The sequence below is a fragment of the Protopterus annectens genome, chromosome 12.part0 (genome assembly GCF_019279795.1).
Source record: "Protopterus annectens isolate FY-2018-M chromosome 12.part0, PAN1.0, whole genome shotgun sequence".
NCBI lineage: Eukaryota > Metazoa > Chordata > Ceratodontiformes > Protopteridae > Protopterus > Protopterus annectens.
Genome location: NC_056746.1, coordinates 1,252,435,803 through 1,252,448,669, shown reverse-complemented (window position 1 = coordinate 1,252,448,669; position 12,867 = coordinate 1,252,435,803). Strand labels below are relative to the sequence as shown.

General features: G+C 43.2%; 1 protein-coding gene across 7 annotated transcripts in view; it reads right to left on the bottom strand.

The window, feature by feature from the left end:
* CBFA2T2 (CBFA2/RUNX1 partner transcriptional co-repressor 2) overlaps positions 1 to 12,867 on the bottom strand; it is a 370,144-nt gene that overhangs the window by 254,977 nt on the left and 102,300 nt on the right. Inside the window, exon 1 of one of the 7 annotated variants that reach the window (XM_044090266.1) lies at positions 10,454 to 10,899. The exons of 5 other annotated variants lie outside the window; for them this stretch is intronic. The gene's annotated coding sequence lies outside the window, so the exon portion shown is untranslated. One more of the 7 variants, XM_044090263.1, reaches the window with a different exon arrangement.

Genomic DNA, 12,867 nt, shown 5'->3' with positions numbered 1-12,867 from the left:
CCAGACCACTGACATGTTGTCTGTCTCAATTGCAATAGTCCCCGGAGGAAGAAGGGCATGGAGAGCTTGCAATGCTAGAAGCACTGCCCTCATCTCCAGAACACTGATATGCAGAATGGTCTCCGAGTCCACGTGCCTTGGACAGTTCTGCCCATGCAATGCCCCCCCACCACCCCAGGCGAGAAGCATCCGTAGTCACCGTGGCTTGGGGTTGAGGCATCAAAAACGGCCGCCCTTCCCGAAGCTCTCGGGAATGGAGCCACCCCCACCACCCCAGGCGAGAAGCATCCGTAGTCACCGTGGCTTGGGGTTGAGGCATCAAAAACGGCCGCCCTTCCCGAAGCTCTCGGGAATGGAGCCACCAAAGTAGGGAGTCCCTGCAAACTCTGCTGAGGGGAATCGGGGAGTCCAACGGATGTCGAAGGATGGACCACTGGACCTGTAAGGTCCATTGAAGAACCCTCATGTTCAAGCGGGCTAGGGGTGAAAGGTTGATAGCTGCTGCCATGGACCCTAGGGCTCTCAGGACTAATTCCACTGGTGGGGCCGGAGATTGTAGAAGTGCTAAGATGTGGAGAGTTAAGTTGCGGAGTTTGTCTGATGTCACGAAGGCCTTGGACTGAAGTGTGTCTATTCTGGCCCCTATGAAGTCCAGGACCTGAACAGGTTGAAGGGACGATTTTTTGTAATTTACAGTGATCCCCAACTGGTGGGCCAAGAACAGGAAGCAATCCCTAGCTGAGCATAGTAGATACCTGGTGGGAGCAGTGAGGAGCCAGTCGTCCAGGTAAGGAAAGACCTGTATTTCTGATGCCTCAGGTGGGCCGCTACAGCTGCCATGACCTTGGTGAACAGCCTGGGGGCTGTGGTGAGGCCAAAAGGGAAGACCCTGAACTGATAATGACTGGCCCCAACCGAAAGCAGGGAAGCCTCCTGGATCGCCTGTCCATGAGAATGTGGTAGTACGCATCCTTGAGGTCTATGGAGCACATCCAGTCATTCTCCTGCAGAAGGGGGAGAATAGATTGAAGAGTGACCATCCAGAATTTCTCTTTGGCAATGAACAGGTTCAGTGTAGACCTGTCAAGAATTGGTCTTAAGTCCCCCGTCTTTTTTTGCACCAAAAAGAACCTGGAGTAATTGCCCGACCCGGACTGGCCTGGGTGGACGTGCTGGATGGCTCTTTTTCTTAGCAGCTTCTTTATTTCTAAAGCCGCCGCCTCCCTCTGACTGGGTGGAACATCGGGGAGGTGCCTCAACTGAGGGGGAAGATTTATGAAGGGGATAGAGTAACCTCTGGATATTATTCGGAGCACCCAGCGATCTGTCGTGATGGACTCCCAATGTGCTAGGTGCTCTGAGAAACGCCCTCGACTGCCTCCAAAGAGGAGCAGTCAGGCAACCCTTCAGGGTTGCTGCGCGGGGTCGGTCGGAAAAAGATACCCTCGACCCGAAATTCTTCAGCCCCCCCTCTGCCTCTGGGCCGGCATCCACCTTGTCCTCCCCTGCCTCTGAAGGACGAAGGGTCCGGAGTGTAACAGGACTGCTGAGATTTCCGGCACCACATCTTCTTTTGTCCTCTCTGGTTCTTGGAAAAGGACCTTTGAGGAGCCGAGAAGCGGATTCCGACGGCAGACAGCATCTTCCCGTCTTTCTCACTCTGCAGCAGTGTATCGCGGACAGTCTTGCCAAACAGCATAGAACCATCAAAGGGAACGTTCGCTAAGGACGCCTTGAAGGGTTCTGCAAAGTCAAAAAGTCGGAGCCAGGCATGACGCCGTAAGGCGATGCCTGCACCACTAGCTCTAGCTGTCCCCACCGTGGCATGGGAGAGAAGCTGCATAGATGTGTTGGATATCGATTTTATAGTGGCCGCTGAGAAAGTTCGTTTGACCTCGGCCGACATGGACTCCGGGGGAGACCCAGCGTACTCTTTTACTAGATCCCGCTGAAGCCTAATCACGTGTGCCAAGTAATTCAGTTCCCTTATGGAAAAGTGGCTGAAGCAAACATCCGCTTTCCGATGTGATCCATGGTCCGAGACTCCTTGGGAGGATGGACCGAGGAACTATCCTGTGCCAGTTCCCTCTTGGTGGCAGCCGCCACCACCATGGCATCTACAGGGGAACCTTTACTCCACGCTGTCTTGTCTGTCGGGGGACTAAGGATCTTATCTGGTCTCCTGGGGATTGGCTCTACAGTGTCTGGCTCCTTCCACGCCCTGGTAGTAATTAGGTCTACCAGGGGGATGGCCGGAGGGGACACCCAAGAGGTACGCGGGCCTGTGTCAAACGCCTCCAGAAACACTGACTCATCCGAGGAAGGTTTCTAGGCTGACCACCCCCCTCTAATGTGCAGCATCTCCATAATATCTCCAAAGGAGACGTCCTCGGAGGGGTGACCTGGGGGAACCTTCCCCTTCCTCCAAGTCAGTGTCTTCCGTGAGGGACTCGGGGGGGGGGGGGGTCCAAGTGCTTCCTCTTACACTTTCGTTTGTGAGGGACCTCCTCGGCAGGACTGTCCGAGGAGGGCTCACCAGCGGGGTCATGCTCCTCTACAGGAACTAGCTGGGGTGTAGACACAGGCTGTCCCTGGGGCCGGATGATGGAAGACAGGCCCATCTGCGAAGGAATGGCAGGTGGATCCATAGCATGAGCCGGGGACCTTGAATCCCTCAAGAGGACCCTCTCCATCACGTCGAAAGCCGAAGATGAACCACTGTCCCTGGGATCCGAGAGCAGCCCCCTCGAATCTGATGTGTGGATCAAGTGTACTCCAAGAGCTCAGATCCAAAAGGGACCCGAGGTAAGGCGCTCTGAAACCCGATAATGGATCGGAGAAGGAGCAATAGGGGCAAAGGGGGCAAGCTCCCCCTAGCACTCCCATCTGCATATGGGCCTGAAGGAAGTGACGCATCATCCGGTCCATGTCAGCGTCAGAAAGGCTTCTCGTAGACCTAGAAGAGGCCGCTGAGGCTGGCCGGGAAGGCCGCCTCGATGACCTCAGAGGTGGCCGGGGCTCCTCCGCTGGCTCCGGAGAGAAACATGGGGAACGGAGCCGAGAGGGAGAGGACCCGGGAACCTTCAAGGGAGAATAGAGCTGCTTAGCCGGCGGGGCCATGGGGGCTGAGTCGGCCCGCCGCTTGTGGCTCCTATGCCTCTCCCTGTCTTTGTCTCTATCTTTCTCCCTCTCTCTATCTCTCTTCTCTTTCTTTCTAGGGTCCCTCTCTCCCTGGGACACAGTGGGAGGTTGAGTCCCAGCCAGGGGAGCAGGAACCATTGGCTGAACAGCCACAGCCGCGACTGGCGCCGCTGAGGGAGAGGAGGAAGTAGAATCTGTGGGTAAAAGGCCCACTAAGATTAACTTGTTCCTCCTGTCTCTCAGAGCCCGGGAGTTAAAGGCAGCACATATCTGGCAGCCTGATGTCAAATGTGCAACCCCACTGAGTGTGGCCATCGGCTGGGGCAGCTTATGGCCACACTCAGAAAGATGGCCTTAGGGCCTTCGGCCATGTCTACCACAATCACACTCCCTAACACACAGATAAGGGGAAGGGGAATACACTAAAGTTAAATTAAACTAAACTAAACTAGTCTAAGGGATCAACTATCAGACACACACACACTTTTTAAACTGGTAAAAAGGTAGAGAAAATTTCTATCCTTATCTTACCTAATCGCAAGGAGCTCGTCACTCATGCTTATAGAAGCCGTGGCAAACGAGATATGAAGACTGGAGGGGAGGTAGCAGGGTATTATGGGTAAGGGTGAGGAGCTTGGAGCTCGGATCTCTAGCTTGGAAAGCTGCCGGCTCGGATCCAGGACGGATCCGATAACCACAGGTTGCTGATCAAATGAAGTTAACTACTTGAGTTCCCCTATTTTTGGGCCTTTGTTCCACTTTTATACATTTCTTTGTCCAGATTTCTTGCTCTGAAAGGTATGTCTCCTCCTGACTGGTTGTCTTTTTTTTTTCCTCAGACTGTGCAGCCTTTCTTACCAGTTGTGTTATGATGTTACATTGCAGATTTTCAAGCTGTTTTAGTGTACCTTACTTATAATCTTGCAAAATGCCATTGCCATTCTTTCAACCAGTATGGTTTAACTTTTCCCCATATATTTAGTAAAAAGGGCATTCTTTACAAAATGGCACTTAGTAGGATCACATTAGTGATCAGGATTATTAGTACCTCTGTCACTCCATAAGGTTACAGAAAAACAGAATCACAATGAACAGATGTTCAGAGTAACTTAAAGAAATAATTTCTACGGCTCTTTAAAAGAGCCCTCCTCTTGTTATTACAAAAGCAAATGAAAAGACATGTGATTGCCTGGTTAATGAACATATACCTGCCAACTGTTAAATTATGGTTAATCAAATGAGGAGATTTTGATACACTGACTTCACAAGTTTAAGTTTCTCCGAGTTTAGACATCCTAAGACATTGTTTTAATGGGGCTTTAAGGGACCTATTTAAGGGGTGGTGGGAAAGCTTTTGTGGAAGATAAAGGAATCAAACTTTGTATTCAGTAATCAGGCAGCAGTAAACAGTTTTTAATCAGAAGATTATTACTTGAACCAGCTATATGTGTAACATCCTACTGTGATACTAGGCTAACCAGCACCACCATCACAGGAATGAATACTGAACACTAAAAGTGAAGATTTTATAGTATCTATTGCCTATCACAGAAATACATTAAAGCACTAAAAAAACATGGTCTGCGTGGCAACTTTAAACTAAAATAGTGTAAAATGACATAAAAGTAAATAAATCATAAAAACAAGTTTAGGGCTACAAGATGAAACTGTACTGCCACTACTGCTGGAAGGAGGCAATGTTTACCATTGTCTGCCTTAATGAAAACAATATGCTTCTGCAATTTATCATGAATTCTACCAGAGCTTTCCCAGGAAGCAATTATCTAAAATTAGATTCATAAATCGTAAATGTAGTTGCTTTTCTCTCCACCACTGCAACCCAGGAGGTGGGTAAAGGGCAGTTTTCTGAATGTCAAGGTCTCAAACATAATACTTCTGAGATTTAAGCTTCAAAGCTTTTGTCTATCAAATACCCAAATGTCTGACTGAACAAACAGCGCATATTGCACATCTCATGATCCAGCACTATATGATCCAACACTATACACTATCTGATGCAAGCAGACTTCCACATATATATGTATGCACATTCACTCCTGCAAAACACACATATTTTTCAAGTACTGTAATCCTTCTATGTCCATACCCACTCATACATTATTATTCTAAATTTGTGGTTGCCATTTTCAAAGAAAATTGATAATGGTGACTATCTTTTTATTTTTTTTGCTCCCACTGTCTGTTGATTATCAACCCCCTTATGGCCAGTCGGTCCATTTGTTCCCCATCACTGGGATGAATGTTAATGAAGAAGGGGCATCATTTAAGAAGCCTTTGGATGGTGCAAGCTTTTTCTGGCTAAGCCCTACTCCCTACTTCCCCACATGAGCCCAGTGAAGCACTGTGGAGGGGGGGTGCAAAGCACTGAGGATGTCCTGTCAGTTCTGCAAGCGGTCTTTCCTCCAAGAAGCCCTGACCCTCGCCTTGAAGGAACTGCCAGTGCTTCCTACAGTCCTCACTGGGGACACTGTACTGCTCTGTGTGCCCCAGAATGTGCAAAGCCCTCCCCCCATCCCAGTGAGAGATAAGCAAGTCATGCTCTTTCACTCTTCCCCCTCCTTTCCAGACCCCTCCGGTGATAGGGCTGCTAACTCAATCCCAGTTGTCTGGGTCACAGTTAAAGCATAATCCCCCTGAGCCACGGAACCAAGCAGAATAATGAGGACTATCCAGTGTTTCACAGACACACAACATGCACCATGACAAGAGCATCAACCACGTCACATTTGCAGAACTTTCACAGACACGTTCATCTCCACAGCCTACATACACTACCACACATAGCATCAATTAAAACATATTTTTATTCAAACACTGATTCTCTGTTTGGGTAGCCCTAAACACAATGAAATGAAATTCACCACTGATTGCTCTGAACAGCAGACATTGTCCTTACTACACCCCAAAACCACTTGTTCACCATTCATTTTATACTGGTAATGTTTATAAAACTTGGAAAACTCTAAACTGTAATCTTAGTATCAAGGATAGATTATTCATACTTCTAGTAATCTCCCCACTACCTATACTGACCAAGGTCATAAAAATCTCTGTATAAAACAAACTGTGGACAATGTTTTTGACCTACAGAATCCTTGCTATATGCCAGCTGGGCTTCTGTACAGACCACAACACTACAGCCACATATAATGTTTAGCTGACTTCATATTTCGCCAAAAGGATGCCGGGCTTCTTAACAGAGATGGATATGTCCACATAGCTATAGCATGTCACTGGCCCAACTGCAAGCTTCTCCTTCACAGCACAAATTTCATTCCAGAGCTGTTAAATTTAAGTAACACAACCTCAATGTCAGAGACGACAGATTGCGTCACTTCTACTATACCTCAAGATGCAGTGCACATTATATCACTATTCACATCCTTTTCTATAACTTAGCCAATCAGTCATTAATAGTGTATAGGAATGTACTGGTGAATTGGAGAGATTAAGCGTGCTTTGATTATATTCATTGTTTCCCCAGCTATACACGTTCACATGCAGCAATGCATGGCTCATGGTTCATCACCGTAACAGTCATCTCTCAAAATCCCAGACAACTAAACTGATACTAAATAACTGCAAGCTTAATACTTGCCCAAAAGGCTTGAAAAAGAGATGGAAAAGTAACAGAATGTGCCACTTCCTTTAAATACCCAGGTTACTTCTGGATTTCCACCTGGATATGCAACAAAGCTGTGTTGCAAATTTCATTCGTCTTACAAGCAGCTAGGAGAATACTACAATTCAGTAGATTCCTGGACAACAGTGCACATGAAACACATGTGAAACAAATGACCCAACCTCATTTACAATATGGAATCCCATCCCTCTAGTCACAAACTTACTGGGTGCAAACCTTAAGTTCCTGAGGAAAAGGTACTTTTTCATCTTATTAAGCCCAGTGAGGGTACACCTCTGGGAAAGATTTGACAAAATGGGCTTTTTGCCCATGAAAACCAAGTACGGAATGTAGCCAATCACCTTTTAGTATATTACCTCCTGGCTCTACTTATTGTCATTACTGTTACAGGGAAATTAATCAAGACACTGGAATGGCATCAACAAAAGCGAACAACAGAAGTCACTAATTTGCACAATTACAAGGCTATTTGTACTTATCGTTTAACTAAAGGGATTATTTGCACCCATATCCAACTGGCCTGCTAAAATTCATAAGCAACTGATCATAGTTGTAACGTGTCTAGGATGCATTCTTATAGCTGGATTTATTCCCAGCACATTGCATCTGTTTCTCTAAGTAAATAACACTATCAGCTGTAGAGAGGGAAGGTTGTAACTAATTCATATGACATTCCATGCTTAAGACATAACACTGCATTCCTTAATTAGTTTATACTCTTATTTGTTTATACTTTATCTTACGTTGTGGTGATGAAGAATCCAGGTAAGTTGTTGCTGTAACCCACCCACTATTTTCAATAAATTAACAATTAAGTTAAATTTTAGCGTTGTTCTGTTTTTTTCCTCCCTTTTATAAAGCATGTATAAGTTAAACTCCAGAATGCTTTGGACTTGTGGACAAACCATTAAAGTGCTCTCACTCAGTTGTGATATACATCATGGCACTTTGTAAAGTATCACAATGTATTTTCTACCTCATCTTACCAAAATTATACAGTCAGTTTTCTATAAAATGCTTGGTAAACTTTTATTAAGAATGCCAACATCATTTTACTGAATCTCTAGTGAGGGAATCAATTGAGGGATTGCATGGGTCCAACTATTTACTTTAATGGATGGGGACGCATGCATAAGTTGTAGTGCTCCTATTAAAGTTAATGAATGCAATCAAACAAATATCCAACATTTGCATCACCAAAAGTAAAGTTCAATTAACTTTTCCATGAATACATGTAGGGAATTGATATTTTTAATGAAGCATTTCCCCACAAACTTGGTGCTGTAAAACAGGCACCAATAATGGGAATATATACAGAACAGGAATATATACAGGACAGCACTGGAGGCACATTCTGTGTTGCATACGGTTAAAAAATGCAATGGAACACTTCAAGCAAATTTAGTACATGAACCCTTCTCAAATCATATGCAATTTTATCATTGCTCTAACCATTGTTCTAGTTTGCAGTTAATGAACAGGTGCTATGTATATACATTCTGTTTAAGAGTTTTACCATTACATAACCTGCTCAGATATTAGATTTATCATTTAGACTGATGAGAGGCAATGCATTTTTAAAGTGATGGGGACTGGGGTGGTGGCGTCATGTACACATACACACACACACACACACACACACACACACACACACACACACACACACACACACACACACACAAAAACTTTTCAATACAGTGACTACAATAAAACTGCCATGTGGTTACATACAGATGCATATGAAGTTATGCAATTCACTTGTCTCTACTGCTACAAAATATTTCACAAAACTTACACTGCTAAAGCCGGATTATTTAAACAAGTCAGGAAAGACACAATAGTGCTCCAGCGACAAGACTGTTTACTGTGATCATCTTCCATCTAAAAGTACGGAGTAAAGCCACATACAGGTTTGATAAGCACTTTGCCAGCACAATGAAACAAATACAATTTCATGTTTTCTTTTCAAACTCTTGTCAGGCTTGCTTAAGACCATCACCATTTATACTTCTCAGGGAAATCACAAGAGTATATATTCGCACCAAAAGGTACTACATCTCTGTATTTGCTTATGCAAGAGGAGGGTGGTAACTAAAATTACCGGGGGGGGTCCACTACCTATGTTAAGCGCAAGTTTCTGAATTAGAAAGCGGGGACCAAAACAGCTGCCATGAATAACTTTAGGAAGCTGTACTAAGCCATAGCAGGAGAAGACCTTACTGTACCCCACCTCCCAGCAATATGACACTGCTATGGGATTGGGGAACGGACATCTTTATTGAGCTGCTTGCTGAATGCCTGGGTAATCAATTTAAATATACCCTCCAACATGTACACTAAAATTAAATGTTATATTTACTGTTAGCTGTGCAACAAAGTTGCAGCACCACACTGTAGCTGTCTGTTTCTGAACCTACAATCAGATGTACAACTAGGTTATGAATTCAACACCGTAATGCCATCAGCACATGCAACAAAATACATTCCAAGTTTGGCTTACAAGCATAAATGCCAGTGTTCTAGCAGTCAGAGCAGTTGTTACAAACTATGGGGATCTCTCCCTTCTTTTCTTAAAGATGATTCCTCTCGCCCAACTTTATTTCTGATCAGTACTAAAAGCACATTACAAGATTCCAGGAAAATGCGACGGCTCTCCCTGTCCCAATAGTCATACAACTTGACCTCGTCCTGCCCTACTTCCCTCTACACATTTTGCTGTACATTTCAGTGGGATTCTTTCAACATGCTATATCCACTCAGAATACACTGCATGTGCATATTACACTTTGTTAATCAATCTGTTTATAATGTCAAGTATACTATTGTCTTTATACAGTGAAAGCAACTATGATCTTCATTTTATACTATAAAATCATACATTGCATTTTGTCTTTCACTTGGTGTATAACATTATATAACTACTGTGTTTACGCCCTGACTGAGACTGAAATAGTAATATGTAATACCAATAATATTAATAATAACAATAGTAATGGCAATGGGGCAAGACTGAACGCATTTACAACAGTAACGTAACTTCACTTCTTCCACAGAACTTGGCCACTCTCAGAGTACAATGCCTGATCAGTACAGCAGATCTCTTTTTGTCTAAGCAAGGCTTCCATCCATGTTTTTTTTTAATCTTATTATTTTCACATACCTAGAATGCGCTAGTTATAAAATGTGTGCAAAGAACTGCAAACTTCTTGAGGTCAAAGTCTACTGTTTTGGAAATTCTGATCCACTACTGTTAATTTGCAGGAATTCACAATCATCCCTTGCACATAAACAAGAAAGTGTCTTGACAGTTCATGGCTCTTCTCTGCAACTTTCCAGTGCACACTTTAGGAAGGAAAACAACTAATAAAATATTTATGACCATAACTCATTCATACTACTAATAACCTTGGCATTATGCCAGTAATTACTGCAATATTCTGAAGTACTTTGCTAAAGAAAAAAACTTACCTGAAGGCAACCTACAGTGGTCTTCATTCAAACAATGATGAAAGGTTTGACTGAGCAAACCTGACTTGCTGTATACTGATGCACAAATGTAGATGCAGTCCTAAGACCACAGTCAGCAGTATATTTCAGAGAAAACACAGAAATATTAATCTCTGAGCTGCAACTTATACTGCTACTCACTTTAAAGCAAAACTGAAACGTGGAGCATTTGTCTGGAATGTACCACTTCTGTTCATGGAGAGGTCATGACTTTTTTCAGCCAGTAACAGATCTCGCTGCTCATACTTTCACTGAAATTGCAAAAGAACTCGTGTGTGAATCACACTACATCGGCATCATCCTGCATTCTGAAATTATAAAAACTGCCCTTGGACGAATAAGTACATCAGTAAAGAACTCTCAGCTCTACATGTGTACAGAATTAAACCACCGTCTCTGTTCTCAGCCTTTTCTGAACAATTGAAACACTTTTTAGTGATCTCATTAAAGATTCAAAGGCATTCCCCTCCCCCCATACATCTAGCTACTCCTTCCAGGCTTAAAGCTTTGAGAAACAGATTTTACCAAATAGCTTTGCAAACCTAGAGCCTTTGGGCCTCCAGAGTTAATAGGATTAACTGCAAGCCCAGCTGTATATCTATACCTTCTCTTTTTTTGTTTTCTTTTATTTCCTTCAGGCAGTTCAGCTCACTACCCCCCTCCCCCCCATGGATCCTTCTCCAGTACTGACACCCCGGTCCTCTCAAATGTCAAGATTTTCACAGAATGTCCAGATTTTTGCCTAATATTTTTGGTCTGTTCCCTGAGGACTGAAGTCACTGAGGACTGAAGTCACTGAATAATGACAGGCATTTAAGTTACAGACTTCATAGCCTTCAGAGAATGTGTACTATTACAAAACTGTTATTCTAGCAACTTTCAAAGTTTATAAGAGCAATATTTAAAAGCTGTGCCTATTTTGGGGCCTCTGTCCCAATATCATTTTAGGGTTTGTTCAGATTTCTTGTGCAAAGTGGTTGAGAGGAGAGGCCTTATAACTATTATGATTAAACAGCCCAGCTTGCCATAGAATTCTCATCTACATGTGATTCAGCTAAATTAAACACAAACCTGCTGCACTTACAAAGCAAATGTAATCAATCACATAACAGGTCTAAGTAAGAAAATAAACTTTTAATAGTATCACAAGCATGTGTGGATTCTTGTATTTTAGCATAATGTTGCTAATGGTTAAACAAATAGATTAACTTTTCAAACAAGTTAAAAATCATGTGTAAATGAAATGTCACTAGCATCACTAACATATTATAATAAATCATGCATGAATTGCACATGTATACCACCACCACCCCACCCCACCCCACCAGACAGCAGTAATGGCTGCAATGGGCCTAGTGGAATGGGCACTAATGGGGCCTGACACATTCTGTTTATCAACTGGCTTTGATTCTTTGCCCTTGCAAATGAAATCAACAACTGTTCCAACTTTTTTTATTTCTTTAGTTCTAAAAATCTCAGTTGCTTATGCATCTCAAGGAAGTTTAAAATCCTTTCCCCTTGATCTGTGGCAATGGTAAAAACACAGGAAGGTGACTATTCTCAGCTTTCTTCTACAACAAACATGTTCAAATTCCTTGCAAAGATGTTCTCTACTACAGATTGTATACATTAACGATCGTGTACTTGCACTGTAATTAATTTTAGAACATTCATTTTACATAACTATTATATAATCTCCATGAATGTAAGAACTGTCAATATTTACAGGTTCACAGGTCAAAATTTGGCTGTTGATCCAGAGGACCATTAGTTGCCTAGCCATGTCTGTTGATGTGTAAACTTGGACCAATCTGAAAATGGTCCACTAAGGTGAACATTCTTCTATGATTTAACAAACATAAGTATAAATAAATATGAACCTTTTCTCCTCAGAAAAACACTCAAAAGGGGCCATTAACCCATTAGTCTCTCTCTCCATGTAAAAATAAATAAAATAAAATAACTTGATTTACTGATACCTCTGTCATCACCTTAGTCATGAAGGTAGTTTTGGTCCATAGGGTGAGCTTATGCATGTGGAAGATAACACATGCTTTTTTGCATATGAGGGCCTACAAATCCGTACACCTCAGGTGACTACCACCATCAGGACAGTTGTTTCAGGTTTGATGTATGCTGGTTTAAAGGGGGTAAGGACAGTTGCTCCAGAACATAGCGGAGGTCCAGTGGTGGAGTGACTTCCTTCTTAGGGAGACATAAGTGCAGGACCTCATTGAGGAAGTGTTTTACTAACAGCAAGTAGCAGAGTTGGGGCTACAAAGGCAGACAAGCTAAAATGTCTGACACGTGTAATTTCACTCATACAAAGGACAACACTGTTTTGTGAAGGTCTGAAAGATAAATGAAGATCAAGGACACTGAAGCTGTAGTTGGGTTCTGACCGCTTCTGTGCTACCAAATAAAGAATAGATTCCACTGAGGTAATTATGAGTTTCTTGTATTTGGCTTCCTAGCCACCATTTGTATGTAGATCATTTCCTCTGTACATGTGTGCCTAAAAGAAGAAAGAACTATATCTCATCCTTAGAGCTGTC